Source organism: Giraffa tippelskirchi, chromosome 1 (genome assembly GCF_054371585.1).
Source record: "Giraffa tippelskirchi isolate mGirTip1 chromosome 1, T2T-mGirTip1v1.2.pri, whole genome shotgun sequence".
Taxonomy (NCBI): Eukaryota; Metazoa; Chordata; class Mammalia; order Artiodactyla; family Giraffidae; genus Giraffa; species Giraffa tippelskirchi.
Genome location: NC_137275.1, coordinates 222874376 through 222901847, shown reverse-complemented (window position 1 = coordinate 222901847; position 27472 = coordinate 222874376). Strand labels below are relative to the sequence as shown.

General features: G+C 40.5%; 1 protein-coding gene across 5 annotated transcripts in view; it reads left to right on the top strand.

Moving 5' to 3' along the window:
- BRINP1 (BMP/retinoic acid inducible neural specific 1) overlaps window positions 1-27472 on the top strand; it is a 526454-nt gene that overhangs the window by 259761 nt on the left and 239221 nt on the right. For 3 of the 5 annotated variants that reach the window (XM_081576124.1, XM_081576125.1, XM_081576117.1), the window contains one exon: window positions 12016-12100. The exons of the other annotated variants lie outside the window; for them this stretch is intronic. The gene's annotated coding sequence lies outside the window, so the exon portion shown is untranslated. The remainder of the gene's footprint in view (window positions 1-12015; window positions 12101-27472) is intronic. 5 annotated transcript variants of the gene reach the window in all.

Below are 27472 nucleotides of genomic sequence, written 5' to 3'. Positions count from 1 at the left end.
CACCCAGGACCAATTAGATTAGAATCTCTGGGGATGTGATCTGAGCACCAGTGTTTTTTAAATCTCCCCAGGCAATTACAGTGGGCAGCCAAGTTAAGGATCCAGTAGTTTAAATTATAAATTTATTGAAGTGGAGATCCTTTGTTATCCGTCCATTTCCATATCTTACATCAGTCCAGTGCAGTGTCTTCCATAGCACAGAGGCTCAGTCCATCAATACCTGACTGCTGTGTACTCTATGTAAAATTGTCTGCGTTTCTCAGTAGGAAGCTTTCGAAACAGGAACAAGCCAAACATTTTGAAATCATAGCAGATTTTTCACCCTAAACTTAAGTAGTTGGATACCCTGCTTAGAAAACCAATGGCCCCAGAGTTTACCAGAGGTGAATAGGTCACGCTTCTCTTTCTATTCTGCTGGAATGGCTCATGGAGAATGTGAAATACAGCAGAATTGAATGAAGGGTCAGAGAGGTGAATGGATTTTAATGAGTGGAAAAGATTACAGGAATAGACAGGTTAGAAGACTGGAGGAGAGTTCTTAACTGGGAGCTCAGTGTCATTTACACTGTGTTCTGTTTTTTGTTGCTTGGTTTTTCCGTATCCCAGATCTCGTGGTTTACTGCTGAATTGCTCATTTCTCCCTTACAGCTTCTTTTAATGCTTTTCTCCCCAAAGAGATAATTCCACCTTTGAGACTCTTCACGGTAGAGTTTAACTATTCCTCTTAAGGGTGTTGGTGCTCCCCAGAATGCTTTTCCATACTTTTCTGCCAGAGTCTACTTCTATAAACCCCAATTGATATGTTTCCCCCCTGACACCCCAAGACAGATTTAGGGGCCTGCAAAGCAATGACCTTTATCAAAGCACTTATTTTAGTACAGTGAGATGATTTTCCTCTCCCTTTCTCACTCCTGATTATAAGAGTAATGTGTGTTCCTTTACACACACACACACACACACACACACACACACATATTTGTTTTAAATATAGAAAGACGTTTTTAAAACCCTAAAAATCTTTTTGTAAATCTTTGTCACAGACAAAATTACTGACAATTGTCTAGTGTTCACAAAGTTGGGTTTTGGTGTATGTATGTTAACTTATTTGAGATGGTAACTTACATCATTAGAGGTGTGGGGAGGATTGTGTTACGTTGTAAATGAGGCGTAGGGAGGATTTTTAATTTAAAATGATGCTTCAGTTTTCATCATATGGGTTTACTACAACTTTCAAAGATAATGCTGTGAAAGTGCTGCACTCGATATGCCAGCAAATCTGAAAAACTCAGCATTGGCCACATGACTGGAAAAGGTCAGTTTTCATTCCAGTTCCAAAGAAAGGCAATGCCAAAGAATGCTCAAACTACCACACAATTGCACTCATCTCACACGCTAGTAAAGTAATGCTCAAAATTCTCCAAGCCAGGCTTCAGCAATATGTGAACCGTGAACTTCCAGATGTTCAAGCTGGTTTTAGAAAAGGCAGAGGAACCAGAGATCAAATTGCCAACATCCGCTAGATCATCGAAAAAGCAAGAGTTCCAGAAAAACATCTATTTCTGCTTTATTGACTATGCCAAAGCCTTTGACTGTGTGGATCACAATAAACTGTGGAAAATTCTGAAAGAGATGGGAATACTGGACCATCTGACCTGTCTCTTGAGAAACCTGTATGCAGGTCAGGAAGCAACAGTTAGAACTGGACATGGAACAACAGACTGGTTCCCAACAGGAAAAGCAGTATGTCAAGGCTGTATATTGTCACCCTGCTTATTTAACTTATATGCAGAGTACATCATGAGAAGCGCTGGGCTGGAAGAAACACAAGCTGGAATCAAGATAGCCGGGAGAAATATCAATAACCTCAGATATGCAGATGACACCACCCTTATGGCAGAAAGTGAAGAAGAACTAAAGAGCCTCTTGATGAAAGTGAAAGAGGAGAGTGAAAAAGTTGGCTTAAAGCTCAACATTCAGAAAACTAAGATCATGGCATCTGGTCCCATCACTTCATGAGAAATAGATGGGGAAACAGTGGAAACAGTGTCAGACTTTATTTTTTTGGGCTCCAAAATCACTGCTGATGGTGATTGCAGCCATGAAATTAAACGATGCTTACTCCTTGGAAGGAAGGTTGTGACCAACCTAGATAGCATATTTAAAAGCAGAGACATTACTCTGCCAACAAAGGTCCGTCTAGTCAAGGCTATGGTTTTTCCAGTGGTCATGTATGGATGTGAGAGTTGGACAGTGAAGAAAGCTGAGCGCCGCAGAATTGATGCTTTTGAACTGTGGTGCTGGAGAAGACTCTTGAGAGTCCCTTGAACTGCAAGGAGATCCAACCAGTCCATCCTAAAAGAGATCAGTCCTGGGTGTTCATTGGAAGCACTAAGGTTGGAGCTGAAACTCCAATACTTTGGCCACCTGATGGGAAGAGCTGACTGATTTGAAAAGACCCTGATGCTGGGAAGGATTGGGGGCAGGAGGAGAAGGGGACGACAGAGGATGAGATGGTTGGATGGCATCACCGACTCAATGGACATGTGTTTGGGTAGACTCCGGGAGTTGGTGATGGACAGGGAGGCTTGGCGTGCTGTGATTTCATGGGGTCGCAAAGAGTTGGACACGACTGAGCGACTGAACTGAACTGAACTGACTCATGAATCAATCCTTTCTTTTTGAGTATATTTTTGCTTCTAATTATGCTACTGTTAAACTATGTGCACACACACGGACACACAAATCTCTGCTATTCATATTTTGTGTATTTTTTTTTCTGCATTACAAATTAGTTTCTTTGGATCTTATAAATGGGAATACTGCTTTAAAATATTTGAATATATTTGGCTCTAGATACAATAGGTAAATTGCTTTCTCAAAAGAGATACAAATTTATATTCCCAGCAGCAGAGAAAAGTGCTTATCTCACAAGGCCCTATTTGGAAGAGAATTTTGTTTCCCAGTTTTGCTAATTTGAGAAGTGAGGATAATAGCTCATTGTTTTAATTTGCATTTATTTAATTGCTAGTGAGGTTGCCTTTTTAAAACATATGTTTATTTTATTTAGCATATTCATTTCCCATTTATGAATCGCCTCTTCCTGACACTTTATGGCCTGTTATCAGTTGGAATCTGAATATTTTGTATCGCATATTAGGATAGTTCTTATTGTGTTTACATAAGTTTTGCAGTTTTTCTTCCTAGTGTTTCAGTTTTGCATGTGATGTGTAAATATAGATTATTCTATATTTTTATATACTAACATCAAATTTTTCTTTTTGTAATTTCTTCCTTTTTTAAATGAAAATAGCCTTGTCCCTCAGTTTGATCCCTATTACTTATTTTTTGTTTAAAAATGTTTAAGCATTCAATTTAATTGTTTCATAATTCTGTGTGACCTACAACCCCTTGTAAAAGGGGCTCATGACCATGTGTTAAAAATAGTACTTTCCTTACAAACGTGTGATACCATTTCAATGCTCTTTAAATTTCTATGTATGTGTGGGTGTAAAACCCAATCCTATTTTCCAGTACCTATTTTTTTCATTGACATGTCTATTATTACACCAGAAACATAATGCTTTATGATTTTTTGCTGTATAATATAGAAAGGTAAATCTTTTCAATAATTCTTCTTTTTCAAAAATTACTAAATCACTTCTGTTATCATTATTGTAGATGAATTTCATAATCATCTTTTCAAGTTTCCAAAAATCTTGTCAAGATTTTGATTGGAAAAAATATGATAAACTTATAAGTTAATTTAGGAAAAGATGATGCCTTTACATTATTGAGTCTTTGGCCAAGGAAAACTATCTTCCTATTTAGTCAGTTTTTTGCATCTCACTGTAAAGTTTTGTGATTTTTCTTATATATAGCTTGTTGAAACTATTCATAGGCTTTTTATTTTTTCTAGTTATTGTGAATAAGATATTTTAAAATTATATTTCCCAACTATTTATTGCCATGAAAGAACAGCACTATTATTTTGGTGTATTTACTCTGTAACCAGTCTCTGCTAAGCTTTCTTATTAATTTTAATAGCTTTTTAGTTGCTTCTCTTGAATGTTCTTTATATCAACATGTATCTTTTGCAAATAATGATAATTTCTTCCTATGTTTTAAGCAATTATTATTCTAGCAAAGCTGCCTTTATTGCAAAGAATAGAAACTTATCAAATATAGGTTAAGAGAAGTAAACGTGTCCGGTGGGGGTTGTGAACGGGCTGCTACTGGTGGGCATGACCAGCCAGTGCCGTGGAAACAGGAGCCCGGTACAGCCCTGTCTCAGGGGAGCTGGAGCTTACTAGAAGCCCACAGTCACTCTCTCTGTCACTTTGGAGTGACATGATATTTTGCTTTCCTCCACTTTTTGAGGCTGTAATATCTCCTGGTCTCTGCCCTCTCTTTCTTAGAAAACTTTCTCTGCGGCACATGCAGCTAAATGTACACTTGTTCTCATAGAACCAACATCCAGCATGGACCCACGATCTTCTCTCTGACTTTATGTCCAACAGGCCCCCAGAGACACTCTGATTAGCTACTGGCCAGTTAATGGATTAGCTGATGTCAGTTCAGAGGTTCACACCTGGTCCATGCAGCAATGCCTAGGATGGGGCTGGGTTATATGGTAGAAACACAGCCTCAGAAATCTGTTTCTCTTCAGATCCGTGAATCCTGGTTTTGGCAAGTTTTGCTGTCTTCACACCATCAACGAAATAGTTGTTCAACTTCTTTTCTGCTCTTGAGGAAGTTTATAAAGTACAAGAATTATCTGTTTCTTGAAAGCTTGAAAGATATTACATGGAAAAAAAATTGTCTGGGACAAGCATCTTTCAGAAAAGTAATTCTCTGATAACGCTTTCCATTTCTCCTATAGCTGTTGCTCCAGTGAAGTCATACGTATTTCTCCGTTTGTTTCTTCACTAGACCATGACCTCCTGGACAGGCAGAATCTTGTTTCATTTATCTGTTTGAGCCCAGTTCTAGCCCAGGGGCTCACCCTGAGCAGACCCTTGATAGGTGTTGAGTTGGAGTGATTCCAACCAGATAATAGAAAGATAAGAAAAAGAGGGCTGGATATGGAGTCCGAGGACTAGAGTTTTAGGTTCACTGTTTTTTACTAATTGGGACGATGCAGGTCGTTTGCTTTACTTGGAGTCTCACTTCTCCAGCAGGTATGGTTGTGAGGTTTGGGATGAGAGTGTGTGTGTGTGTGCCGAAAAGAGCCTCCAAAAATCTCTACTGTTCTTTAACATTCTCACTTAAGCTTAGATGTAAAAACCTAAGTTTCTGCCCAGGAAATTAAAAAATAAAATGCTGTCAGCATTTTGTGTTAATCCTGGTGGAACCAGGGAGGTATTAATAAACAAGTAAATAAAGTATACATGAATTTAGTTTTATTTACCCTCTTACAGTGGAAGGTAATCATTTGTTAGCTCAAGCCCTGAGGCGTTGCCTTCTTGACAGCTTGTGAGGTACGTGTGGGAAATCTAAACATTTTTGTGAAAAATTCCAACATACTCTCATTGTATATGCCTCCTATTTTAATGGGGGCCAAAAACTTTTTGCTGACAATTTATCGTATTTGAAATAAACCGGACCCCTGATTCCGGCGTTTTTCTGAGGATGCTGCCTCGGTGTGGACATCTCTTAGTCCTCTTGCTCACGTTGATAGGACTGTGTGCACACTCATAATCTCTTCTGATTTGAGTCAGTTAGAGGCAGAAAGGTCTGATACACACTTATGGATCTTTCCTGTGCCCTTTGTTTTCTTAATCACATAGGGTATTTTGATGGATCGCTATCAGACTGTGAAAAAGAAGGAGAAGAATGACCTTCACAGGCTGGAGTAATTGAGTGTCTGTCTTGCCCCCTGGTAATGATCAGGGGCAGTTCCCATCAGGAAGGCCCTAAATTCAGACATCAGCATTCTGCTGAATGGAGTCCTAAGATCAGGTCACAGCAAACTCCCGTTTCTACTGTGAAACACAGGCACTGGTTGCAGATCTGGAGACATTTTCCTTTTGCCCCAGGCCAGGATTTTCAATTTAGAAAAAAATAAACCTGTCAAGGTCTAAAAGAAAGGCTCTTAGATATGCTGGCCAATGGTTTATTTAAAAATCCAATAATGCAATTTCTTCAGCAGCAGGAGGCAAGATACCTTCTCTGGGATGAACGTCCCATAAATGGATGGTAGTTCAGTTCCCAATCTGTGAAACAAAGGACTTTAGAAAAGGAAATTCTACTCTGTGGACCCAGGACAGCCTACCCTGAATGCATTCCTAGCACAAAATAACTGTGTATTGGAAGCAAGAAGATCTGGTTTTGTGTTTCACTTATTATCCAGTGGACATGGCCATTCACATGAATGTTTAAATACAAAATTTAAATTTTAAGCTCAAAATTTAAATTTGCAACAGACACGCCAATTGTCTACTCAACCCTAGCCATTTATAGCCCCAAAGCAGAGAAAAGGGAAAATTCTCCATCCACTATATAACCCCAGCCTGTTGGTTACAACTGATTGACCCAGAGAAGCACCACTGAACCCCTGAGCCAATAAGACTTCATCTCTCTCTAGTTTGAAACCCCTAGCTGTAGAGCGGACTAAGTTAACTCCAGGCACTGGAGCTGTAGGAACCAGTTATCTCCAGGATTAAAATAACTGTTTTGACAGCCATGACGAACTATGGCTAATCTGAAGAAGCTGGTCCTCAGACAGGAGACAAGAGCACTTGGGTAGGAAAAGCAAAGATATAGCCTCAGACAGAGAGAGAGAGAGAAGACATCTGATGATGTTCTAGTTGCTGTGAGGCTTGGAAGTTGAGTTCTATGAGAATTTCTCACTTCCTTTTTCTTGAATTCCTTTGAGTGAGTTTTTAACTACTAAAACCTCCACAATTTTCTATCTGAGCTTTAGGTACCTCTTGTCCTACCAATTCATTCAGTTAACCAATATTTATTGAACATGTTTTATGAACAAGACATCTGTAGTGAAAGCTGAGAAAGAATGAGCAAGCCAGGCATGTCCTGTGACTTTGCAGAGCTTGCATTTTAATAGGGAAAAAAGAACAAAAGCAAAGCTAGAAAGACAGCTCATAAATGAACACATAAATGGAAGCCCATGAACAAACTTACTACATGAACGGAAGAAGCAAACGGAACTCTGAGAAATAGAACAATGAGACTGGCCTCTTTTAAGAGGAGTGGTCAGAGAAATTCTCATAAGAAGTGATACAGCGGCTATGACTGAAAGAATGCACAAAAGATTATTAGAGCCGTTAAGGAACCTCAACAAGATACACAGAATCAATTGTATTTCTATATACTGGCAATGTACAATCTGATAATGACATTGAGAGAACAGTGCCATTTATAAAGGCATTGAAAATAAAATTATGAATAAATATAACCAGGAAATTTTAAGCTTGTATTCTGAAAAAATGCTAAGTATCCATGAAAATAATTAAATGAAATGCACATAAATGAAAAGACATATCATACTCATGGATCAGAAGACTTAATATTGTTAAAGTTCATCTGTGGGTTCAAGACGATCTCTATCAAAATGCTATCTGACTCTTTTATTTTAGAAATTGACAAACTGATCCTAAAATACATATGAAAATATAAGGGACGCAGCATAGTTAGAGCTATCCTGGGGGAAAAAAAGAACGCATCTTGGGATCTCATGTTCCTGATTTCAAAACTCACCATAAAACAGCAGTAATTAGGATAGTATGGTACTGGCATAAAGATTAAAAATATAGATACATAGAATAGAATTGAAAGCCAGAAATCTTCCATTTATGATCAATATATCTTCAACAGAGATGTTACGGCAATCAATTCACTAAAAGGAAAGTAGGTTTTTTTCCAACACACAGTGCTAAGACAACTGGTTATCGACACTTAAAGGAATAAAGTTTGGCCCCTTCTTACATCGTACATAAAACTTAACTAAAATGGATTAGACCTAAATAAGAGAGTTGAGGGCTTCCCTGGTGACTCAGCTAGTAAAGAATCCGCCTGTAATACAGGAGACCTGGGTTCAGTCCCTAGGTTGGAAAGATCCCCTGGAGAAGGGAATGGCTACCCACTTCAGTATTCTGGCCTGGAGAATCCCATGGACTGTATAGTCCACAGCGTGGCAAACAGTCGGCCATTTCTGAGAGACTTTTCACTTTCACTTGTGAGAGCTGAAACTATCAAACTCTTAGGAAAAAAAATCATAGGAGTAAATCTTTGTGTCTTTTGGTTAAGCGTTGGTTTCTTAGCTATGACATCACAAGTGACAGGAAAACAGATAAATTGGACTTCATAAAAAAATTAAGCTTCTTATGCTTCAAATGACACCACTGAGAATGTGAAAAGACAACCCACAGAATGCAGAAAATATTTGCAAGAAATATATTTGCTAAGAGATTTGTATCCAAATATGTATATGAGAACTCTTACAGCTCAGTAATAAAAATATACTCCAATTAAAAGTGAGTAAAGGATCTGAATTGACATTTCTCCAAAGAAGACACACTGATGGCCAATAAATATAAGATATTCTACATTATTAGCCTTTAAATAAGTGCAAATCAAAACCAAAATGAGATAACACTTTATATACTCTATATAATCAAAAAGACAGATAATAACAAGTGTTGATAAGAATATTGTGTGGATAAATTTGAATAGTTTTGCACACTGCTGTTGGAAATGTAAAATGGTATAAACAACCTAGAAAGCAGTCTAGCAGTTCCTCAAAAGGTTGAAGAAAAACGGAGTGGGTATGGAGTTTCTTTTGGGAGTGGAGTATGTCTGTTTGTGTATACATACATACACACTATACACACACACACAATGGAATATATGTGTGTGTGTATATACACACACAGCGGAATACTACTCACCCATAAAAAAGAAAACTTGCCGTTTGTGACAACATGGATGAACCTTGAATGTATTGCAGTAAGCAATGTAAACCAAAGAAAGACAAATATCACATGAATTCACTGATATGTAGAATCTGAAAAAAGAAAAAACCAAGACTCATAGATACAGAGAAAAGATTGGTGCTTGCCAGAGGGAAAGGGATTTGGGAGAGCAAAAGGCTGAAGGGGACCTAGAGCACAAACTTTCAATTCTAAAATAAATAAGTCATAGAGGCGTAATGTACAGCCTGGGGAATATAGTCAATAATATTGTATTAACTTTGTATGGTGACAGATGGTTAAGTAAACTTACCATGGTGGTCATTTTGCAATTTATAGACATACCTCAGAGATACTGCAGACTTGCTCCCAGACCACCACAATAAAGCGAATATCACAATAAATCAAGTCACATGATTTTTTTGGTTTTCTAGTGAATATATAAGTGATATTTGCACTATATGTGCTATAGTCTATTATTAATTATGCAATAGCATTATGTCTATAAAAATGATGTACATACCTTAATAAAAAATACTTTATTGCTAAAAAATCATCTGAGTCTTCAGTAAATCATGATCATTTTGCTGTTTGAGTGTGTCTTACTTCCATGTTGCTGGCTGTCGATGGATCAGGGTGGTGGTTGCTGAAGGTTGGGGTTGCTGTGGCAATTTCTTAAATAAAACAATAGTGGAGTTTGCTGCATTGATTGACTCTTCCTTTCATAAACCAATTCTCTGTAGCATGCGATGCTGTTTAATAGCCTTTTACCCAGAGAAGTCCTTTCAAAATTGAAGTCATTCTCTCAAACCATGCCACTGCGTTATCAACCAAGCTTATGTGATATTCTAAATTTAGAGGTGTCATTTCAAGTCTTCACAGCATCTTCACCAGGAGTAGATTCCATCTCAAGAATCATTTTCTCTGCTAATCCGTAAGGAGCAACTACTCATCTGTTAAAGTTTTATCATGAGATCATAGCAATCCAGTCACACCTTCAGGCTCCATTTCAAGTTCTCTTACTGTTACCACCACATCTACAGTTACTTCATCCACTGGAACCCCCTGAAGTCATCCATGAGGGCTGGAATCAATTTCCTCCAAACTCCTGTACGTGTTAATATTTTGATATCCTCCCATGAATTATAAATGTTCTTAATGGCATCTAGAATGGTCAATCCTTTTCAGAAGGTTTTCAGTTAACTTTGCCCAGATCTACCGGAGGAATTATTATCTATGGCAGCTACAGCCTTACAAAATACATTTCTTAAATAATAAGATTTAAAAGTCAGAATTACTCTTTGATCCACGGGCTGCAGGATGGATGTTGTGTTAGCAGGCTTGAAAACATTAATCTTGTTGTACATCTCCATCAGAGCTCTTGGATAACCAGGTACATTTCAGTAATATTTTGAAAGGAATCTTTTCTTTCTGAGCAGTAGGTCTTAATAGTAGGCTTAAAATACTCAGGAAACCATATCATAAACAGATGTACTGTCATTCCGGCTTTGTTGTTTCATTTCTCAAGCACAGGCAGAGTAAATTTAGCATAATTCTTAAGAGCCCTAGGATTTTTGGAATAGTAAATGAGCACTGGCTCCAACTTCAAGTTGCCGGCTGTGTTATCTCCTAACAAGAAAGTCAGCCTGTCCTTTGAAGCTTTGAAGCCAGGCATTGACTTCTCCTCTCTAGCTATGAAATTCCTGAATGATACCTTCTTCCAATATAAGATTATTTTGTCAACACTGAAAATCTGTTCTTTAGCATAATCACCATCATTAATTATCTTAGCTAAATCTTTAGAAAACTCGCTGAAGCTTCTACATCAGCACTTGCTGTTTCATTGTGTACTTTTTTGTTGTAGTGATGGCTTCTTTCCTAAAGCCTCAAGAACCAGCCTCTGCTGGCTTCAGACTTTCCTGCTGCAGCTTTGTCACCTCTCTTAGCTTTCATAAAATTGAAGAGAGTTATTACTTTGCCCTGGATTAGGCTTTGGCTTAATTGAAAAGTTGCGGCTGGTTTGCTCTTCTTTCCAAAGCACTAAAACATTCTCCATATCAGCAATAAGGCTGTTTCACTTTCTTTTCATTTGTGTGTTCACTGGAGTAGCGTTTTTAATTTCCTTCAAGAACTTTTCCTTTACATTCACAACTTGGCTAGCTGGTGCAAGAGGCCTTGCTTTTGACCCATCTTGGCTTTTAACATGCCTTCCTCACTAACCTTAATCATTTTTAGTTTTTGATTTACGTGAGAGACGTGGGACTCTTCCTTTTACTTGAACATTTAGAGCCATTTTAGGGTTATTAACTGGCTTAATTTCAATCCTGCTGTGTCTCAGGGAATAGGGAGGCCTGAGGAGGAGGAGAGAGATGGGGGAATGTCCTGGCGGTAGAGCAGTCGGAATGCACACGTTTATCAAGTTTGCCATCTTGTACGGGTGTGATTTGTGGAGCCCCCAAACAATTACAATGGTAGCATCAAAGACCACAGTGACAACTAATATGGAAAATATTATAATAGTAATGATGGAAAGTTTGAAGTACTGCAAGGATTATTAAACCATGACACAGAGACCTGAAGTGAGCAAAAGCTGTTGGAAAAAGGGTGCCAATAGACTTGCTTGATACAGGGTTATCCCAAGCCTTCAATTTGTTTTTAAAAAATGAACAAAATGGTAATACTTATCTGAGAAGTGCAATAAAACTAGTTATGCCTATTTACAGATGTCGAATTATTACATGTATTGCACACACGGAACCAGTATAGTACTGTATTTCAAATATACTTCAATTTAAAAAGAAAAAAAGGAAATGTGATGTCCCCACAGATGATATCCAAAATGAAGGAACATTCTTGGATACTGATACCAGGAACTTCTGAATACAAAGTGGAATTTTTGTCATTTTTTTCCATGTTGACGTATTTCTTTTTAAATCAGATAAAGCATTGATGACGATGATAAATGATGATAGTTACCATTTGCTAGCTATTTATCATGTGTCAAATCTGTGCAAAGCCCTGCACAGACATTGGTTTCTTTATTCTTGCAGCCACTCTCTATGATTTGTTTTTTCTTCTTTATTTTTAGATGGAGTAATTGAAGGTCAGACAGGTTAAGTAACTTGTCCAAAGTCACACACTTCACAGGGACACATCTGAAATTTGAAAGCCAGGTATGTTTGACTCCAAAATTCACACTCTTGACCTTTAATTATAATGTTTTTTAGCCAGCATGATTGTATTTTTGGTTTGTTTTTTTTCTGTTTTTCACATTTTTAAGTATACAATTAATGCGTGCTCATTGAGAAAATCTGAAAAACATACAAATGTGTCCTAGGTGGCATTTGGAAGCAACTGGGTGTTTGAAATAAGGAAATAAAATTGCTAATAAAATTATGATATAGATTCATATTTACTGCTCTTAATGGATGCTTATGACATTCTAAGTGAAATATGGGTTAAACATCAATGGAATCATGTGATCTCTTTACATATAAATGTTTATTATTTAAATATATGTAAATTACATATTGAAAATATTTGTAAAGAGAAAGACCTAGACATTCTTATATCAAAATGGCAACTGTCTCTGAGTGGATTTGGACAACTATCTTTCTTTTTGCTTTGCTATATTTTCTAATTGTTTGAGAATCCTTGACTTCTGAACAAATCTGTTCTCTGGATTAACTAATTCTTTCCGTTTCCTTTGAGAATATGCCTAATGCCCACCGCAGGTTAGACCCTCCTAGCTAGTAGACGGCTCTTTGATAGCCCAGCACACTTTTGCTTTCACTGACTTTCCATTAACCTACAATTACAATCCTGATCTCAACAGATAAGAGTGCCTCTGCTGTAATGGGAGCAGGCAGGGCACCCAGTGTCAGACAATTAGTAAGTGGACTCTAGTCACACAGTTGAGTTGTGTGAGAGGACCTCATGCAGACTTCAGAATGACCGCTCTACACATTTCCAGGCATTGTTTCTTTCATTTTGTTCGTCTGTGAGGTTCTCCTCTTTCCTTGCCATTTCCTTCATATGTTTAACTGTCAGGCTCTGTCAGGGAATGACAGCAACAACAGCCAACGGAAAAAGATTCTGTCGGTTCATCAGTTCAGTCCTTAAAAAAGGAGGGGGGTGGTTAGTTTTTCTAAGGACAAGCCCTATTAAGTGTTTATCTCAACATAGAGCACATTGGAAGTATTTGAATATTTGTGTCTCATTTTAATTATTCATAGTAACTTGGAAGTCCAGGAAAAGGCAAGGAGGCTGATGGCAGATTCATCATTTTTATTAATGATAACAAATTACATTTCTTAGAAGAGACAACAACACACAGATTCACCCCTCTCCAGGGGGTTCAGAGAATGATGTTGCTTTTTCAAAGGTCTTTCAAGTGAGTTTCTCTGTTCATAATAATAGACCTCAGAATGCGAGTGTGGAAAAAGGCCTTAGATATTGAGTCTAGCCCTTATCTCACAGATAAAATGCTGAGGCTGAGACAGGGGAAGTGGTCAGCCAAAAGGAAAAGAGCAAATCACAGTCCAAATCCAAGAGCAGAACTGAATCTCCTGACTTTTGGTCTATCTAGGGCTCTTTCCATACAGCATCCAGCAGTTAAAGTATATGGGTAAAAGTTACAGGGAAGGCAGTAGTGAATCGTGTAGACTGCAGTGAACTAGAATGAATATGATCTGCCATTTTGCTGAAAAACACACACACGTCTACAGGATGGATTTGGATCCTGACTCTTAGTATCCATACCCTACTATATTAACTATCTCATTTAGAAACTCCAATTCATTTATAAATAGCTTTCTTTGTGTATATTGAGTGGATGACTTCCTGGTTTCATGAAAGAGCTTCAGAGATCATTTAACTGAGTCTCCAGTTAAAATGCCTTTTGCAGCCATCCATCTCAAGTCAAATCCTTTCAGTGATGAGGAACTCGCCACTGTGCAATTTAGGACATTTGATTGGCAAACAGCCCCAGTCATTAGAATTCTCTTCATCAAGACAAAACAAAGTTCTTTTTACTGGTAAAACTTTTGCCTTTGAAGCCAAACAATAATTAGTATTCTCCATTTTAAAACCATCAACTTTTGAAATACACGAAGGTGGTTTGCATGTCCTTCCAAATTTTCTCATCTCCCTTAACCATTCTTCATATGATATATGATATTCAGCTGGGTGGTGTATTCAAAAAGGTAAGGGAAAGTCCCTCCAAACCAAAATAGCTCTTCAGATAGTCCATCATCATGCCTAAAAGTTAATCCAGGGTACTAAAGTATTCAAAGAGATGTCAAAAGAAGTGTAGGAAAGGTTCAGAAAGGAAACATGGGGAGGGTATTTGAAGTTAATATTAATAACAATGACATCTAACATTTATCAAATCTTACAATATGCTAAGACTCTGTTGAAATCCTTGTACATATTATTGCATTCAATTCTCATTGTCACCCCAGTACACAGGCATCTTACCCCCGGCCTGTAGGTGGAGGGGTCAAGTCTCAGGGAGGTAAACTGACCTGCTCTCAAGTTGCTTCCCTGGCGGCTCAGCTGGTGAAGAATCTGCCTCTGATGAGGGAGACCTGGGTTTGAGAATGGAGCTGTTACCCACTCCAGTGTTCTGGCCTGGAGGATTCCATGGACTGTATAGTTCAAGGGGCCCCGAAGAGTAGGACATGACTGGGTGACTTTCACTTCACACTTCAAGTTCACTTAGCCCCAGAGTAGCAGAGTCAGGATTTGAATCCCATCTGTGTAATACCAAGGGCTTCCCTCGTGGCTGGGACAGTTAAAGAATCTGCCTGCAATGCAGGAGACATGGTTTTGATTCCCTGGAGAAGGGAATGACTACCCACGCCAGTATTCTTGCCTAAAGAATTCCATGGACAGAGGAGCCTGGCGGGCTCCAGTCCGTGGGGGTCTGTAGAGTCAGGCACAAATGAGCGGCTATATGTAATTCCAAAATCAGTGCACTTACCTGCCATCCTAGGATGAAGTACTGGAAAGTATACTGGAATTTCTGTTAAAACACTTGGGTGTGAGATCTATTACCGCCTGCTAACCTGAGCAATTTACTTCATCTCTTTGAGCCTCTGTCTTTTCATCTGTTCTGCATAATTCTTTCACTTGTCTCTTCTTTTCTATTTATTACGATACAGTTTCCCATGAGTGGGATTAGTGCTCATACAAAAGAGGCCCCACAGAGCTTCTGAGCACCTTCCACCAGGTGAGAACACAAGAAGCCTGAGATCTGAAAGGTGGGCCTCACCTGACCTTGCTGGCACTCTGATCTCAGACTTCCAGTCTCTAGAACTGTGAGAAATACATACACTCCTATTGTTTGTAAGCTACCGTCTCCGGATTATTGATACAGCAGCACAAATGAACTAACACACCCTGTTTACATGCTACTTTCAGAATGTGCACTCCTTCAAAGCAGGAGGTGTATTTTATTCATTATATTTTTATTCACAACATACAGCACATTAAAAAAAACACGAAGTCAGCACCTACTGAGCAAGGAGCAAGATGCAACGCGTGCCAGGTGCTACGCTGTCATAGCGCTTGACAGTTTCTTTAATGAAGGAATAAATGTATGAAACCAGAAAGACCAGACTTCCTTCCTCCACAACAATTAACATTTTATTAAATGTGATGAATTCCATTTGCCACAAAACAGCGGCCCATAAATGACTTTCATTTGGATATAGAGATGTATTTTCACATTCAGAGAGCAGAAGATAAAATCAGGTGCCCTGTCATTACCACCACCGGTGTCATTATGGCTATGATGATGAATATGAGATTATTATTATTTTTATTATCTTTAGCAAATGAGTTTTCTTTCTTTCCTTGGAGCTTCCAGGAATGTTTCTCATGTGTTTCCAGCTGTTCCGTCTTGTTTTGACACTTCTGCCAGGGAGCTATGTGGAGCGGGGAGAGGGGGAGACGATCCAGAGGCTGACCTTGGACGCGGGCTGGCCTGCTGGCTGCAGACTGCCCCGAGGCTGCCGCCTCCACTTTGTTTCTCCCTGGGCTGCACTCAAGGCCACCATTGATCAGCTCGCTGAGCGCTTTACAGCTGCAGCCTTGGACAGGCCTTCGGAGAAATTGATGGCAGTCAATTCCCAGCAGATTGAGGCACATTGACTTGTCTCCTGGTCCCAATGAGTACATTGGCTCCCCTTTTTAATTACTCCAGTAAGCCTTCTGCATGTCAGCCAGGGCAAAATCTGGACAGAGAGAGAGAGAGGGAGGGAGAAAGGCAGAGACGGAGAAGAGGGAGTTGAAACAAAACAAAGTGGGGGGTACTTTCTTCACTTGTGCCAGGAAACTAGGTCACATGTGTTCATTTTGAATTAGGATATGAATTACTGGAGAATTTGATTAGAGAATCAAGAATCAAGTTGAGTTCAAGACCCAGCTCAGCCAACTAATTTGGTGAACTTGGCAAGCTGTTTAACATAGCTGAACTCATCTTCATACCTAAAAGAAAATGAGTAAGACCATTGTAAACATAGGTAAATGTAGATAAACCACCACCACTCCTACAGATATGGTGAAGACAAAGGGAGAGGGAAGTGCCGAGTTTACCGAACAGTCAGAGGGTCTGAGCACCGTGATAAGTGCTTCACACAGATGATTTCTTTCTTAATTCTGTTTTTTAATCACCTTATCATTTGATATAGGGAAAATCTTTTCTTCATTTCGTATAAGCGGACGGTGAGGCTAAAAAGTTTAGGCTTGTTCATGTTTATAATACCAGAGATCTAACCTAGGTTTCTCTATACGCAGAGGTCTTGTTCCGTGTTGTCTATATACAATACTGGGGAACTTGTTTACGCAAATTCCCCTGATTTTATGTTCAGCCTTCCAGCTCTCAATGAGCGTTGTACGGGAGACGTTGGATACAGGCATCTTGGCTTGATACTCATTTAATTTAAAAGTCTCAGTTTTCTTTCTTTCTCGGAACAAAGGAAAGCTCTGTGCCTCCAGTATTTACATATCTGCATCTTTGCTTTTATGACCAACCAGAAGTGTCAAATATCAGTGGTTTCTACCTTGTATGTACATCTTTCTCATCAAGGGTTTTAAATCATGTTGTGATTGATTGTCATGATGTGTGCAGCAGACTACCTACATCAAAATCTCTCCAGGGACTTGTTCAAAAATATATTCCCCATCCCCTTTCAGCACTATTTAATTACAACCCCTCGTGCAGGGACCTAGGACACTGCATTTTAACAAGGGCCCCTGCTGATTCTCAGGAACACTATAATGTTTGAGAACTACTTGTAACTGAACATTGTGGTTCAACCCGAGCTTGAATTCAAGACAGTACATCACCCTCACTTTAGCCCAGCAGTCCCTGTATGATGCTGCCTTCACAGAGGGTTTAGTGTCTTCCTCCAGTATTTGTGATCTGAATCTCCCCACCAAACATCCCTACACCCTTCCTTCCCCCAAACACCTGCTTTCTTGCACGTAATACTGAGTTTCGTTGAGGGGAATGTACCTGGGCCTAGAGAATGAATCATGATTCACTGATGGTCAGCCCCATTCCTCTTTGCTAGTGACTGGCTGTGGATGAGAATGTGAGCTGATTCTGCTAACGTGAGGCAAAGGTAGGGGCGGGGCGGGGCGGGGGCGGGGTGCTCCTGGGAACCATGTTCATTTCTTACAAAGAAATAAACATAAGGAGAAGGTCCTTTCCTCACTCTTCTTGCTGCTTTGGCCACAGACCTGTCAGGACATGATGTTTAAAAATAGCCTCTTTATCTTGCCCCTGTGAGATGACCAGCACAAGAATGAGAAGCCAGCATGGTGAGGATGACAGGGTAGGAAAATACGTCCTTGAAGACAAGCTTAGACTCACTCTGGTCTCACTGTGTGAATCAGTGTATGAATCTCACTGTATGAAGCTTGACTGTGGGTAAAGCTACTGTTAGTCCATTGTTAAGTCATCATTAGATTCTTATTTGCAGCCACAAACATCTTGACTTTCTCCTTACAGTCTTGACCTGTAGCATTTCTTCCCTGAAAAATCTATGCAGAATAGTTGCTGTGAGACTTTATCAAACCAGCATGCTACCTGTCCAGTGGAGGAGTTAGATGAAGAGAAGTTAACATGGCCATTTAACTGAGTTGTCACATATCTGATGTCATAACTAATATTTGGCAGGTTGGAGATTGCAGCCAGAATTGTTTCTGTAGATCAGGGGTAAGCAAGCTGTGGCCCACAGGTCAAGTCAGGCTCACTGCCTATTTTGTAAATTAAGCTCCATTGGAATACAGCCACACTCATTTCTTTACGTATGGTATACAGTTGCTTTTATGCTACAGTGACTGGTTTGACCATCCCCAAGAAAAAGAAATGGAAAAAAGCAAACTGGCTGTCTGAGGAGGCCTTATAAATAGCTGTGAAAAGAAGAGAAGTGAAAAGCAAAGAAGAAAAGGAAAGATATAACCATTTTAATGCAGAGTTTCAACGAATAGCAAGGAGAGATAAGAAAGCCTTCCTCAGCCATCAATGCAAAGAAATAGAGGAAAACAATAGAATGGGAAAGACTAGAGATCTCTTCAAGAAAATTAGAGATACCAAGGGAACATTTCATGCAAAGATGTCCACAATAAAGGACAGAAATGGTTTGGACCTAACAGAAGCAGAAGATATTAAGAAGAGGTGGCAAGAATACACAGAAGAACTATACAAAAAAATCTTCATGACCCAGATAATCGCGATGATGTGCTCCCTCACCTAGAGCCAGACATACTGGAATGTGAAGTCAAGTGGGCCTTAGAAAGCATCACTACGAACAAAGCGAGTGGAGGTGATGGAATTCCAGTTGAGCTCTTTCAAATCCTCAAAGATGATGCTGTGAAGGTGCTGCACTCGATATGCCAGCGAATCTGGAAAACTCAGCAGTGGCCACAGGACTGGAAAAGGTCAGTTTTCATTCCAGTTCCAAAGAAAGGCAATGCCAAAGAATGCTCAAACTACTGCACAATTGCACTCATCTCACACGCTAGTAAAGTAATTCCCAAATTCTCCAAGCCAGGCTTCAGCAATATGTGAACCGTGATCTTCCAGATGTTCAAGCTGGTTTTAGAAAAGGCAGAGGAAGCAGAGATCAAATTGCCAACATCTGCTGGATCATCGAAAAAGCAAGAGAGTTCCAGAAAAACATCAATTTCTGCTTTATTGACTATGCCAAAGCCATTGACTGTGTGGACCACAATAAACTGTGGAAAATTCTGAAAGAGATGGGAATACCAGACCATCTGACCTGTTTCTTGAGAAACCTGTTTGCAGGTCAGGAAGCAACAGTTAGAACTGGACATGGAACAACAGACTGGTTCCAAATAGGAAAAAGAGTATGTCAAGGCTGTATATTGTCACCCTGCTTATTTAACTTATATGCAGAGTATATCATGAGAAACGCTGGGCTGGAAGAAACACAAGCTGGAATCAAGATAGCCGGGAGAAATATCAATAACCTCGGATATGCAGATGATACCACCCTTATGGCAGAAAGTGAAGAAGAACTAAAGAGCCTTTTGATGAAGGAGGAGAGTGAAAAAGTTGGCTTAAAGCTCAACATTCAGAAAACTAAGATCATGGCATCTGGGTCATCACTTCATGGCAAAAAGATGGGGAAACCGTGGCTGACTTTATTTTTTTGTGGCTCCAAAATCAGTGCAAATGGTGATTGCAGCCATGAAATTAAACAATGCTTACTCCTTGGAAGGAAAGTTATGACCAGCCTAGACAGGATATTAACAAGCAGAGACATTACTTTGTCAGCTAAGATCCGTCTAGTCAAGGCTATGTTTTCTTCAGTAGTCACGTATGGATGTGAGAGTTGGACCATAAAGAAAGTTGAGCACTGAAGAATTGATGCTTTTAAACTGTCCTGTTGGCGAAGACTCTTGAAAGTCCCTTGGACTACAAGGAGATCCAACCAGTCCATCCTAAAGGAGATCAGTCCTGGGTGTTCACTGGAAGGAATGATGTTAAAGCTGAAACTCCAATACTTTGACCACCTGATGTGAAGAGCTGACTCATTGGAAAAGACCCTGATGCTGGGAAAGATTGAGGGAAGGAGGAGAAGGGGACTATGGAGGATGAGATGGTTGGATGGCATCACTGACTCAATTCACATGAGTTTGGGTAAACTCCGGGAGTTGGTGATGGACAGGGAGGCCTGTCATGCTGCGGTTCATGGGGTCGCAAAGAATCAGACACAACAGAGTGACTGAAATGAACTGAACTGAACTGAAAGGATTGGTTTGAATGACTTCCAAAAACACCACTGCCCTCAAAGCTGAAAATATTCACTATCTAGCTATCCCTCTACAAAAAAAAAAAAAAAAATTGCTGATCCTTGATATAAATAAACCATCTGTTGGTCAAAGAGAATATCCTGTGTTTTGGATATCATATGGGAAGGAGATCATTAGAACTTTAAGCATCAGACTTTTCAGTTCAGTTCAGTTCAGTTGCTCAGTTGTGTCCGACTCTTTGCGACTCCATAGACTGCAGCGTGCCAGACTTCCCTGCCCATCACCACTCCCAGAACTTACTCAAACTCAGGTCCATCTAGTTGGTGATGCCATCCAACCATCTCGTCCTCTGTTGTCCCCTTCTCCTTCCACCTTCAATCTTTCCCAACATCAAGATCTTTTCAAATGAGTCAGTTCTTCACATCAGGTGTCCAGAGTATTGGAGTTTTAGCTTCAGCGTCAGTCCTTCCAAGGAATATTCAGGACTGATTTCCTTTAGGATTTTTACTCATCCAAATGGAAGGGCAACTCTCTTCACCAAAGGTGCGGCCAGGAGGGATGTCTTTAAGCAGAACCAGTACATTGTCATGTAAAAGGACCTCAAATCCTCCCCAGCCTTTGGACATGCAGAGGGTAAATCATAGCAAGACTCAGACCCAAATGCCTGCCAGGCAATTGGCAAAACCCAAAGGAGACATGAATGCAACCAAGAGTGAAGATGGATCAAATACTGAGATTCAAAAGAGGATAATAGCTTAAGCTGAGCAGTGTGGTTTCTGGAACTAAAAAGCAGAAGTAATAAGCTTGCGGAGTCAGGGATGGAGGGTCAGGCAGTCCAGCCTAACTCTGATAGACTGCAGTTTGTAGGTTTGGTTCAATTCAGTTCAGGTGCTCAGTTGTGTCCGACTCTTTGCGACCCCATGGACTGCAGCACACCAGGCCTCCCTGTCTGTCACCAACTCCCAGAGTTTACCCAAACCCATGTCCATTGAGTCGGTGATGCCATCCAACCATCTCATCCTCTGTCGTCCCCTTCTCCTCCTGCCCCCAATCCTTCCTAGCATCAGGGTCTTTTCCAATGAATCAGCTCTTCGCATGAGGTGGCCAAAGTATTGGAGTTTCAGCTTCAACATCAGTCCTTCCAGTGAACACCCAGGACTGATCTCCTTTAGGATGGACTGGTTGGATCTCCTTGTAGTCCAAGGGACTCTCTAGAGTCTTCTCCAACACCACAGTTCAAAAGCATCAATTCTTCGGTGCTCAGCTTTCTTTATGGTCCAACTCTCACATCCATACGTGACCACTGGAAAAACCATAGCCTTAACTAGACGGACCTTTGTTGACAAAGTAATGTCTCTGTGTTTCAATATGCTGTCTAGATTGGTCATAACTTTCCTCCCAAGGAGTAAGCGTCTTTTAAGTTCATGGCTGCAATCACCATCTGCAGTGATTTTGGAGCCCAGAAAAATAAAGTCAGCCACTGTTTCCACTGTTTTCCCATCGATTTGTAGGTTTGGAGTTGGCCTTCAACTCACTGTTAAACAGCTTCCTAGGACCAACCTGTTGTACAAACAGCTGCTGAGAACTGAGTAGCTGATGGAGGGCCCACATTTCTGGGTAGCATGAGAGAGACTATATGAGCCCCATTTTTTTTCCCTTGAGGTTTGAATCACCAAATAATCTCCTTATCTATAGAAGAATTCTATAGGCACCCAAATGTCTTAGGCAAAAGGGAGGATGTCTTTAAAAGGGCATTTAAGATCAACTGAGCCCATGGGAGTCCTGGTTCACCCCTGCAACCTTAAGTAATATTTGCACGCCCTGGGCCTGTTCTCTTATCTATAAAATACAGCAGGTGGGGTGTTAATAAAGATATATTGGATGGGCACATGACATTTAGAAACACATGAAAAAGTGCTTGCTAAGTTATAAAATTCTGTGTAGATGTGAGATGTCACTGTTACTGAATGTGACTACGTCCTGGTAGCCCTGCACAGTGAGCTGGCCTAAAAGATCACCTAAAATAGCCATCTAAGTTAACCTGTTGAATGGGGAGGATTCATGACTCCTTGTACGATCTTTAGAATGCCTGCCAAGAGCTCTTTCTGCTTAGTGTAATTGACACTGAGACGATCCTTGTGACAGTAACTAGTCACAGATTCAACCTCTTCCAAAGACTGTTCCTTGTCAGAGATAATAAAGCAACAATATCCGCATGGATATGGGTGCCCATTTTTTTGCCTGTTAGAAAGGAAACGTGTGTGCAGTTTGGCTACCGAAGAGCTCCAGCCTACAGGTCTAATTTAATACAGAGGTGAAGAGCTGTATCAGGCCAGAAACACAGCCAGGGGAACTAGTACATGCACGGCAGCACTATCTGGAAAACTGGAAACGACATGAGTACCCAGAACAGTTGAAGGGATAAGCCAGGTGTAGAGTCCCTTATCGGGTTGCCCTTGGCAGAGGCTACAAATTTAGGGAAGCCATGGTGCCCTGTCCAGGGGGGTCAGCTCTGCTGGAGGGAAGCAGGCAGTGTCCAGACGTGGAGGTCAGAGTTGAGAGAACAGCGTTGGGGATGTTTGACCCTGGAGCAGAAACAGTTCACTCCATCTGGGGTTTCACTCCTTCTAAAGAAACTCTAAAATGTTTCCAAATTCTTAATCGTATGTGTAAGTCTGTGTGCTCTGAATTATACACAGTCTTTAACATAATACATAAATTTCTGGTAATGAACTTGAAAAGATAGCTTATCCTGCCTCATTTTACTTTACTATACACATACAGCCTGCTTACTTGCATAGGACTGATCTTGTCTTTCTAGTTAAGTGCTGTGATGTTTATCCAGATTCATAGACTTCTTTCTGTTGAAGCTTTGCATGTGGCCAGCCCACCCAACACTAAATTAGCAAGTAATTCGATCTGAAATACAGCAATGAGAATGAACGATCTACAAGTGTAGTCAACGGTGTGGATGCATGCTACTCTTGAGCTAAAGAATGTGGGCACAAGTGATCCCATTTTTGTGAAGTACAGAAATGGCAGAATCACTCACATCATTGAATGCCTGACTCGTATATCTTTGAACACGTTGAATCACAATAGTGGTTACTCTCAGACAAGTGGTGCTAGGAGGGAGCCTCAGAGGGGCTGGGGGGATGCTGTTTACATCTTTTTTCTTGACTTTAGTTCATTGAGGTATTCCATTCATAAAAAAATCATCAAGCCATGAATTTTATGATACTTCTACTTTTCCGATGCATGTCATACCAACAAAGAAAGTTTTAAAAAATGAACAAGGAACCATGGACGTAAGACAGTGAAGCTCACGAGCACCTCAGGCAAGAACTAACTGCAGCACCTCGGCAAGTCATGTTACCTGGCTGAGCCTCAGATGTCCCGTTTCTAAAAGAGGGTTAATGATTCCTGCCTCACAAGGCCATTGGGAGTATTCAGTTGAAAGGGAAGACAACATGCAAAGTGCTTAGCACAGTGCCTGGCACACAGCAGACACTGGTGTCTGGTCGCTTTTATGGTTGTGTGGTCCTTACATCGTCCAGGCTGATAGCATTTCACGCTGAATGGTAATGTCAATGTTGACCGTCTTCTGGGCTCCAGCAGGAGACATACACTCACTGTGCGCTGAGGGGGACCCAGGCTGTGCGCTAAACACAGGAAAGAGACAGGAAATTGTATGAGACAAGGAGACAGAGTAGCATCTGTGGTTTCACTTCCCCTCAGGCTCAGTTACCCTCGATCCCAAAATATTAAATGGAAAATTAAAAAAAAATTAAAAATCCACATATTTTAAATTATATGCCACTCTGAGTCATGTGATGAAATCTTGCACAGTCCTGTTCATCCCAGGACGTAAACTGTTCCAGGATTTGATATTTCCAAGCTGTATACACTACTTGCCTGTGAGTTTAAGAATAAACATAGTATATACAGAGTCCTGTACTACTGTGACTTCAGGTACTCACTGGGGATCTCAAAACCTATCCCCGTGAATAAGGGGGTGCTAGTACAAAGCTGGTACAAATCAAATCCCCTACGACTCTACAGTGGAAGTGACAAATAGAATCAAGGGATTAGATCTGATAGACGGAGTGCCTGAAGAACTCTGGACAGAGGTTCGCGACACTGTACAGGAGACAGTGATCAAGACCATCCCCAAGAAAAAGAAATGCAAAAAGGCAAAATGATTGTCTGAGGAGGCCTTACAAACACCTATGAAAAGAGGAGAAGCAAAAGGCAAAGGAGAAAAGGAAAGATATACCCATTTGAATGCAGAGTTCCAAAGAATAGCAAGGAGAGATAAGAAAGCCTTCCTCAGTGATCAATGCAAAGAAATAGAGGATAACAATAGAATGGGAAAGACTAGAGATCTCTTCAAGAAAATTAGAGATACCAAAGGAACTTTTCGTGCAAAGATGTCCACAATTAAGGACAGAAATGGTTTGGACCTAACAGAAGCAGAAGATATTAAGAAGAGGTGGCAAGAATACACAGAAGAACTATACAAAAAAGATCTTCACGACACAGATAATCATGATGGTGTAATCACTTACCTAGAGCCAGACATCCTGGAATGTGAAGTCAAGTGGGCCTTAGAAAGCATCACTACGAACAAAGCTAGTGGAGGTGATGGAATTCCAGTTGAGCTCTTTCAAATCCTAAAAGATAATGCTGTGAAAGTCCTGCACTCAATATGCGAGGAAATCTGGAAAACTCAGCAGTGTCCACAGGACTGAAAAAGGTCAGTTTTCATTCCAGTCCCAAAGAACGGCAGTGCCAAAGAATGCTCAAACTACCATACAATTGTACTCATCTCACACGCTATCAAAGTAATGTTCAAAATTCTCCAACTCAGGCTTCAATAGTACGTGAACCATGGACTTCCAGATGTTCAAGCTGGATTTAGAAAAGGCAGAGGAAGCAGAGATCAAATTGCCAATATCCACTGGATCATTGAAAAAGCAAGAGAGTTCCAGAAAAACATCTATTGCTGCTTTATTGACTATGTCAAAGCCATTGACTGTGTGGATCACAATAAACTGTGGAAAATTCTTCAAGAGATGGAAATACCAGACCATCTGACCTGCCTCTTGAGAAACCTCTATGCAGGTCAGGAAGCAACAGTTAGAACTGGACATGAAACAACAAACTGGCTCCAAATAGGAAAAGGAGTACATCAAGGCTGTATATTGTCACCCTGCTTATTTAACTTATATGCAGAGTACATCATGAGAAACGCTGGGATGGATGAAGAGCAAGCTGGAATCTAGATTGCTGAGAGAAATATCAATAACCTCAGATATGCGGATGACACCACCCTCATGGCAGAAAGTGAAGAAGAACTAAAGAGCCTCTTGATGAAAGTGAAAGAGGAGAGTGAAAAAGTTGGCTTAAAACTCAACATTCAGGAAACTAAGATCATGGCATCTGGTCCCACCACTTCATGGCAAATAGATGGGGAAACAGTGGAAATAGTGACAGACTTTATTTTTCTGGGCTCCAAAATGACTGCAGATGGTGATTGCAGCCATGAAATTAAAAGACACTTGCTCCTGGAAAAAAAGTTATGACCAACCTAGACAGCTTATTGAAAAGCAGAGACATTACTTGGCCAACAAAGGTCTGTCTAGTCAAAGCTATGATTTTTCCAGTAGTCATGAATTGGTGTGAGAGTTGGACTATAAAGAAAGCTGAGAGCCAAAGAATTGATGCTTTTGAACTGTGGTGTTGGAGAGACTCTTGAGATTCCCTTGGACTGCAAGGAGACCCAACTAGTCCATCCTAAAGGAAATCAGTCCTGAACATTCACTGGAAGGACTGATGCTGAAGCTGAAACTCCAATACTTTGACCACCTCATGCGAAGAACTGACTCATTTGAAAAGACCCTAATGCTGGGAAAGATTGAAGGTGGAAGGAGAACAGGACGACAGAGGATGAGATGGTTTTATGGCATCACCGACTCAATGGACATGAGTCTGGATAAACTCCGGGAGTTGGTGATAGACAGGGAGGCCTGGCGTGCTGCGGTCCATGGGGTCGCAAAGAGTCAGACATGACTGAGCGACTGAACTGAACTGAACTGAGCACCAAGCTGGAAAACTCATTAAAGAAGAGAGCATAGAGGTTAAAGAACTCCAGAGGTTGGATTTTATTCTGCAAGTGAAAGTTACTGAAGCTAGTACTTTGACAGAGAAGTCGCATGAATCTAGGGTTCTGCCAGATTAATCTTGTAGAAAATTAAAAGGGATTAAAGCATAGAAGGGCTTCCCTTGTGGTTCCGAGGGTAAAGAGTCTGTCTGCAATGCAAGAGACCCTGGTTCAGTCCCTGGGTTAGGAAGATCTCCTGGAGAAGGGAATGGCAACACACTCCAGTATTCTCACCTGGAGAATTCCATGGACAGTGGGAGCCTGAAGGCAAATGTTACCTAATAGAAAGCATATCAGGTCTCCAGAAATCAGACAATGATAATGTTATTCTTGTTGTTATTATTAATACTGTAAGCAATAACGATGACCCAAAAAGTGGGGAACAATGACCACAATCACTATTGTTTTACTGTGCATCTGCTAGGTACCAAATACTTTAAAAGCATCTCATTTAATTCTTACTCAGAAAACGGTGAGGATGGTAGTCATTTATCAGGTTCTTACTAAGTGCTAGGCACTGTTCCAAGCCTTTATACATATTCATGCATTTAATCCCCATAAGAGCCCTGGGAGATAGGTACTATTGTTGTCTTCACTTTATAAATGAGTAAACTGTAGCAAAGAGAGATTAAATAACTTGTCTAAGGCCACACTGCTGTAAAGTAACAGTTCAGTTCAGTTCAGTTCAGTTGCTCAGTCGTGTCCGACTCTTTGCGACCCCATGAATTGCAGCACACCAGGCCTCTCTGTCCATCACCAACTCCCAGAGTCTACCCAAACCCATGTCCATCGAGTCGGTGATGCCATCCAACCATCTCATCCTCTGTCATCCCCTTATCCTCCTGCCCCCAATCCTACCCAGCATTAGGGTCTTTTCCAATGAGTCAACTCTTTGCATAAGGTGGCCAAAGTATTGGAGTTTCAGCTTCAACATCAGTCCTTCCAATGAACACCCAGGACTGATCTCCTTTAGGATGGATTGATTGGATCTTGCAGTCCAAGGGACTCTCAAGAGTCTTCTCCAGCACCACAGTTCAAAAGCATCAATTCTTCAGTGCTCAGCTTTCTTCACCGTACAACTCTCACATCTATA